At 45.9% G+C, this 7,946-nt stretch overlaps 1 long non-coding RNA gene across 1 annotated transcript; it reads right to left on the bottom strand.

Annotated features, from left to right (window-relative positions):
* Positions 1 to 244: 244 nt before the first annotated feature.
* LOC140695590 (uncharacterized) lies at positions 245 to 5,149 on the bottom strand. Its single transcript, XR_012071243.1, has 3 exons — positions 4,991 to 5,149; positions 547 to 617; positions 245 to 338 (listed from the first exon to the last, which is right to left on the bottom strand). It is a non-coding gene; the product is annotated as an uncharacterized lncRNA (long non-coding RNA).
* Positions 5,150 to 7,946: the final 2,797 nt, after the last annotated feature.

Here is a 7,946-nt window from a genome sequence, read left to right as displayed (position 1 = left end):
TGGAAGATCTGCCTGTCATCAGCTTACTGGTCAGGCTCCGAGGTCCTTTCAGACTTGCCCAGTCCTGGTGAAGTCGACTTTAGGGGAGACACGAAGAGAAGCTGGCCGATAAGCTGGCTGCACGGATTGAGGAGAGATGCGAACACATGGATGAGAGACGTTCTGCTACAATGGAGAATACTGGCGTGGAGACAGCTGTAGAGGATACCAGGCTCAAAAGACATTCATGAGACATATTGAAACTCACTGATACAGGCAGAAACATACGGAGTGCCAACGTGGACTTGAGGAAGTTCCTCAATTCTCTTCTCCAATAACGGGTCCAAGGTCCCTGACGTCTGAAGGAGAAGAAATGGCAGAGATGATCAAAACGCTCCTGTTCTTGGAAGAGGTCGTGAGAATCCACACGTCCCAAGGGGCATTCCCAAGCCATTCAGACCAAAATTCAACAAGCCCAGGTAAGCCTTTTCCCAGGTTTGGGCCTAGCTAGTGAGCACTTGCCCTTCCCTCCCCTCCACTCAGGCATCCATTTTGAAGGATCAGTACCTGAGCTGCAATGAAGCCATTACGAGAAGAGCAAGCCCCTCCTAGAATCAGAGTTCCTCCAGCTTCACTCTCTGTGAACAACAGTGAACACCTTAAAGGTCAAATAGTCTCGGCTGAAATAGGTAAACTTGAATACTTAGCTCACACCTAGAAACGATGTCCTTCCGCTAGATTCAGCAAATGTTGTGTTTATGTCTTCCCTGGGGTGAAGGGAGTGTGGTAAGTGAGGGGAATCTTTGACTGAACATGAATCTGTATTAGGCTTCAGTTTTTCAAGACAGTGAAGGTAAATAGTACAAGTCAGAAAGTGAACTGAACTGTAAAAGTCGCCAATGACATTAAAGACACAGCTTATGTGGATCGTCTTTCACTTGAGTCAAGCCCCCGGGGGCACTATATCATGGGGGTGCAGACTTGGTTGCGTTAAATGGCTTTAAACTACAGGATCGGATGATTAAGCGTTCTCAACACTGATAGAAAAACACCTGGTTCTCAACAGACTAGCATAACTGCAGCAGGATTCTCCTAGCTAGAATGCCTCTAGGTGCTTTTGGATTCAAACCTAAATGTATATATTTGGTTTGTTTCCTCTTGTATTTTCCTAGAGAGGGATGTTACCCCTTGAAATGCCAACATTGGCCAGTAGGTGTCATTGGGATAAAGGGCACCACATGCACAAGTGTATCCAAGGTTGGGGGTTATTCCGTGTTTCCAAAAGTTATTTCATGGTTCCTGTTGGTTTCGGAGGCTTCAACCTTAAAGAGCTGACATGACCCCTTGAACAGTTTGGACTGCTAGTTTGCATTCTATCTGTCTAGCTTTTCCGTAGAGCTGACACAATGTTACCAAAATTGACAAGTCTGGCTTCTAGGTCGATTTAGTGTGTTTCAAAAAATAACTCCATTTTCGTATAACTCCCAAAACATGTAAATGAGTTCTGTTAAACTTCTTAAAGACTGCAAATGGGATATCAACACAACGTCAAAATAGTTGTCTTCGGACAATCCCTCCCACCACGGCTGTATAGAAACAAAGAGCTAAGCAAATATCACATTTCTGTGAAATGTATCTGGATAGTGTTGATTCATCGATGCCCAGTTGGCAGAGAAGAAGTGCAACCTGCACTCACTCGCTCCCATGTACAGAGCAATGGAAACATCCACTCACCCAGCCCTTAGCATAGGACACTGGCCGAAGAGAGGTCTGTTACTCCCAAAGACAGGATGAGGCCTCAGGACACCTGGAAGCAGGAGAATGCAAAGCAGGGAATGGAAACCAGTGCAGGTTCGGACCCCTGGTGATGGAGCAACAAGGGTGAAACTCTGTTTAACTTGGACGCACACTCTCAAGCGGACAGGAGACATGGGTTTGAAGGTGATGTGCTGAGATTTACAAGAGTGCACAGCAGATGCTTGGCTGAGAGAACTCAAAGAAACCAGCGCAAAATATCCCCACAGTTAATTCTGAGACCAAGATCCAAGCTGCCAAATTTGAGGTAGCAGAGGCAATGGTCAGTGAGGCATAGAGCTACGGATGATGGCACACGCTGAGTCTCAGGGATCTGGAGTGCGTTGTGGGATGTGGTGGGTCGAATCAAGAGAGCAAACCGAACTGTGTACCAATAATAAATCAACCACACTGGTCGCGCGGTTGCGATTACCGATATGTCCCATGGCCACACCCAGTACATCTGCAGGACCAGGGACCAATTGGGAATTTTGCCAATAGAGCACGTGTGGGGCTGAATCAGAGATATCGTGCATCTGGTCTGAGGGATCCAGGGGGCCTTGAATTTGAAATCAGAATGAAAAGCCTTAGGATATGCTACATTCATAACCTGGGCTGGGATTATGGTTTGGTTTGAGTCACAGGATGCGCAACAACTCTGTGGTTGCCTTCGTGCACCCGTGCCACAAGGATGAGAGGACAAGGGAGAGTGGTCCAAGTCCACAGCGTGAGAAGAGGAAGCATTCCCTTCAGCACTATCTCCCAAAGGCGGATGCTACATTTTGGATGGCACCGGCACGGTACGGCACCTAGGACAACAAGGAAGGTCTGCGGGATCATTCCAGCAGGCCCTGATATGTGACATCCATAGATATGCTTCCACTGGTGTTTCTGTAGACAGAGAAGCTCTGGAAAGAACTGATTTCATTGGGACATTCCCGTGGCAATAAAAAGCAGAAGAGCACTCTCAGTTTGCTGTTTTGGAAACACTCCAAAATGACATAGAGAAGAATGCAGAGCTGAGAACTTTTAGAAGCTTCATTTCCACAAGAGGAAGTGTCCTGTGCACTTTCAGAAGTGTGAGATAAGTATAATCAAAATGAAGTTATGCTAATCGAAGTAGTATGGGTTGTTCATCACAACTAATGCAACACCAGCAATTGGAGATATACCAAACAACACACACAGGTACAGGTTATGGCATCAATGTCTAGGAGAAATTGTCCTCACAGAAATCCCATGGAATTGCGTAGAGACAAGAGTCTAAAATTTTCAATTAACAAAGCCCTAGAAGTCTACATTAGATACCTGATATTACCTGACCAGTAGAGTTGAAGAAGAACAGTAAAAGAAACAGGAAGTACCATTTTCAGTTCCAAAGATATTGAAGGCGCAAAAGATAAGCTTTCAAACAACTAGTCTGCAAAACGCTATCCAGAACAAGTGTTGAAAATGAAGGTCAGGAAAACACTGAAGAACACCAGTGTCTCAGAATCACAAAAGGCAGAATACCAGAAAAGGGGAAGAGAAAGTCTCAACACGAGCCAAAAATATCAGGAAACTCAATGGTTGTGATAATATCAGGGCTAAAATTCAGTCCTGAGCAGACTAGATAATGCAGAGGGACGCGTGAATGACTGTTGAAGACAGGGGAAGAGAAAAACCTCGGTCAGAAGCAGACATAGGAAAGCAAGTGCAAACAAATGAAAACATTGCAGTTGAACCCTGGGTTAAGACAGGGCATGAAAGAATAGAAATCATGAGTCCCAGATGGAAAAGCAAGAGATAAAGAAACAAAAAGTGTCTGAAAATTTATCTGTAGAAAAATCAGACTGAAACTTGCTGAAAGCCAAGAAAGAATCATCTATGCGAATTCAGGAATTACACAGCATCCGAAGGAGGTGGAATCCCAATAGACCTACCAGCAGCTGTATGATTCAAATCAACAAAGTTCACGAATATCCGAGTGATTTAAAATGCACCTGGAGGAAACAACATAGTCACAAGGAAACCTCCAGAGGGGTTTCAGCTGATATCTCGGCAGCAATATTGCAGGACAGGGAGGAGTGCCAGGACACAGACCATATCCTGAATGGCCAAATGCTGCCACCTAGGGTAGCCTATGCCACATGAACACCATTTCAAATAACGGCAGAGCTAGAGAATTCTACAGACCGGCAAATCTTAAAAGAATTCAGCAGTTCAAAAGTTTTTCCAAAAGAAAGGTTGAGAAAACTCCCCTGAATAGAAAAGCAGCAAGATGGAATGGAAAGAAGAAACCATTATTGGAAATGCAAGAAGAGCATGTGTGGCAGAGAGGAAAGAAGAAGAACTTAAGGAGGACATCAAAACCCTAAAGATGGGAGAGGGAAGCAGGAAATCATAGGTGATTGGAAGCACTCTCTTAAGTGAATCAGCTTATTTGACTCTGTTTGAAGCGAAAGGAGAGATGCATGGCCTGACGTGTTTGCAAAACAAGCGAGAAGAAGACCAACAAAGAATCAAACCAACAAACAAGCACCAAAATGGTATGGTTGGCTGACATATACAAAGGGAACCATGATTATTCAAAAGAAAATACTCAAGGTGAGGTCAAGGGTCATTCAGAACGCATCGACCCAGTATCGTGGCTTGCATGTACTCAGCACACTTGTATTCGGAAATCAGAAGCGTGCATTCATATTCGTAAATTTTGATTCATAAGAGCATATCGTGACCTAACACTAATGCCGATTTGGAATCAAATGGTTTCCTAGTCCGTGATGTAGACTTGTATGTCTTCCAACAGGATGAAGGAATGCCATATTCTAGGCTACGTAGAGAAGAAATGTAAGAAGCCTATAACAAAGGCAAGTAGCTCTGCCAAAGTGTACTAAGTGCAAAAGAGACCGACAGCAAAGTGCACATTGGGGTTGGTTTCATTTCTTGGAATTTCAGCCCCCATGAATCCAATGGATCCATGTCCTGAGAGTGTGGGTGTTTCAGCAGAAATCAGGCGACGCATATGTATTCCGGGTGTACGGATATTATAGGAACATAAGTCTCCTTTAGTGGGTCCCTGTGTACTGTGAACTGTTAGAAAGTTTAAAGACGTGTGAAACCATCAACTGAAAAGGGACACACTTCCCTCCATTGGTACGGTGCATAGAGCTCTGAACAAAAGGAAAGAGGGAAGAAGAAAGGCCCATGGGACGCTAGTGGGTAGAATCACATTTACCTTAGGAACCTCTCGTCGGATGCAGCCCCTCCCCCAACACTGACAAGATGCAGCAGCCATTGGGGATGGCAGTTAGCGGTTGGATTCCAGGTGGAATGTTGGTGTTTACCGCGAGGCTTGTTGTGGCTGTTGGATCCTAGGTAACCGGGCAGAGTTCTGTGGGTGGATCAGTGTGATGGAGGGGCTGCCGCCCTCTGTGGAGCTTGGCTTAGGTGTTTGGTCCGGGAAGCTGTGTCAGTTCGAGATACTGCTGCTGCCCAAAGACCTGAGTTCACGGGTCAGTTTCCAGAACCTGAAAGGGCAGACAGTGGAAGATCTGCCTGTCATCAGCTTACTGGTCAGGCTCCGAGGTCCTTTCAGACTTGCCCAGTCCTGGTGAAGTCGACTTTAGGGGAGACACGAAGAGAAGCTGGCCGATAAGCTGGCTGCACGGATTGAGGAGAGATGCGAACACATGGATGAGAGATGTTCTGCTACAATGGAGAATACTGGCGTGGAGACAGCTGTAGAGGATACCAGGCTCAAAAGACATTCATGAGACATATTGAAACTCACTGATACAGGCAGAAACATACGGAGTGCCAACGTGGACTTGAGGAAGTTCCTCAATTCTCTTCTCCAATAACGGGTCCAAGGTCCCTGACGTCTGAAGGAGAAGAAATGGCAGAGATGATCAAAACGCTCCTGTTCTTGGAAGAGGTCGTGAGAATCCACACGTCCCAAGGGGCATTCCCAAGCCATTCAGACCAAAATTCAACAAGCCCAGGTAAGCCTTTTCCCAGGTTTGGGCCTAGCTAGTGAGCACTTGCCCTTCCCTCCCCTCCACTCAGGCATCCATTTTGAAGGATCAGTACCTGAGCTGCAATGAAGCCATTACGAGAAGAGCAAGCCCCTCCTAGAATCAGAGTTCCTCCAGCTTCACTCTCTGTGAACAACAGTGAACACCTTAAAGGTCAAATAGTCTCGGCTGAAATAGGTAAACTTGAATACTTAGCTCACACCTAGAAACGATGTCCTTCTGCTAGATTCAGCAAATGTTGTGTTTATGTCTTCCCTGGGGTGAAGGGAGTGTGGTAAGTGAGGGGAATCTTTGACTGAACATGAATCTGTATTAGGCTTCAGTTTTTCAAGACAGTGAAGGTAAATAGTACAAGTCAGAAAGTGAACTGAACTGTAAAAGTCGCCAATGACATTAAAGACACAGCTTATGTGGATCGTCTTTCACTTGAGTCAAGCCCCCGGGGGCACTATATCATGGGGGTGCAGACTTGGTTGCGTTAAATGGCTTTAAACTACAGGATCGGATGATTAAGCGTTCTCAACACTGATAGAAAAACACCTGGTTCTCAACAGACTAGCATAACTGCAGCAGGATTCTCCTAGCTAGAATGCCTCTAGGTGCTTTTGGATTCAAACCTAAATGTATATATTTGGTTTGTTTCCTCTTGTATTTTCCTAGAGAGGGATGTTACCCCTTGAAATGCCAACATTGGCCAGTAGGTGTCATTGGGATAAAGGGCACCACATGCACAAGTGTATCCAAGGTTGGGGGTTATTCCGTGTTTCCAAAAGTTATTTCATGGTTCCTGTTGGTTTCGGAGGCTTCAACCTTAAAGAGCTGACATGACCCCTTGAACAGTTTGGACTGCTAGTTTGCATTCTATCTGTCTAGCTTTTCCGTAGAGCTGACACAATGTTACCAAAATTGACAAGTCTGGCTTCTAGGTCGATTTAGTGTGTTTCAAAAAATAACTCCATTTTCGTATAACTCCCAAAACATGTAAATGAGTTCTGTTAAACTTCTTAAAGACTGCAAATGGGATATCAACACAACGTCAAAATAGTTGTCTTCGGACAATCCCTCCCACCACGGCTGTATAGAAACAAAGAGCTAAGCAAATATCACATTTCTGTGAAATGTATCTGGATAGTGTTGATTCATCGATGCCCAGTTGGCAGAGAAGAAGTGCAACCTGCACTCACTCGCTCCCATGTACAGAGCAATGGAAACATCCACTCACCCAGCCCTTAGCATAGGACACTGGCCGAAGAGAGGTCTGTTACTCCCAAAGACAGGATGAGGCCTCAGGACACCTGGAAGCAGGAGAATGCAAAGCAGGGAATGGAAACCAGTGCAGGTTCGGACCCCTGGTGATGGAGCAACAAGGGTGAAACTCTGTTTAACTTGGACGCACACTCTCAAGCGGACAGGAGACATGGGTTTGAAGGTGATGTGCTGAGATTTACAAGAGTGCACAGCAGATGCTTGGCTGAGAGAACTCAAAGAAACCAGCGCAAAATATCCCCACAGTTAATTCTGAGACCAAGATCCAAGCTGCCAAATTTGAGGTAGCAGAGGCAATGGTCAGTGAGGCATAGAGCTACGGATGATGGCACACGCTGAGTCTCAGGGATCTGGAGTGCGTTGTGGGATGTGGTGGGTCGAATCAAGAGAGCAAACCGAACTGTGTACCAATAATAAATCAACCACACTGGTCGCGCGGTTGCGATTACCGATATGTCCCATGGCCACACCCAGTACATCTGCAGGACCAGGGACCAATTGGGAATTTTGCCAATAGAGCACGTGTGGGGCTGAATCAGAGATATCGTGCATCTGGTCTGAGGGATCCAGGGGGCCTTGAATTTGAAATCAGAATGAAAAGCCTTAGGATATGCTACATTCATAACCTGGGCTGGGATTATGGTTTGGTTTGAGTCACAGGATGCGCAACAACTCTGTGGTTGCCTTCGTGCACCCGTGCCACAAGGATGAGAGGACAAGGGAGAGTGGTCCAAGTCCACAGCGTGAGAAGAGGAAGCATTCCCTTCAGCACTATCTCCCAAAGGCGGATGCTACATTTTGGATGGCACCGGCACGGTACGGCACCTAGGACAACAAGGAAGGTCTGCGGGATCATTCCAGCAGGCCCTGATATGTGACATCCATAGATAT

This window comes from Vicugna pacos, unplaced genomic scaffold (genome assembly GCF_048564905.1).
Source record: "Vicugna pacos unplaced genomic scaffold, VicPac4 scaffold_481, whole genome shotgun sequence".
Taxonomy (NCBI): domain Eukaryota; kingdom Metazoa; phylum Chordata; class Mammalia; order Artiodactyla; family Camelidae; genus Vicugna; species Vicugna pacos.
Note: the sequence above shows the minus strand (reverse complement) of the source record. Positions and strands in the feature narration are given on the sequence as shown.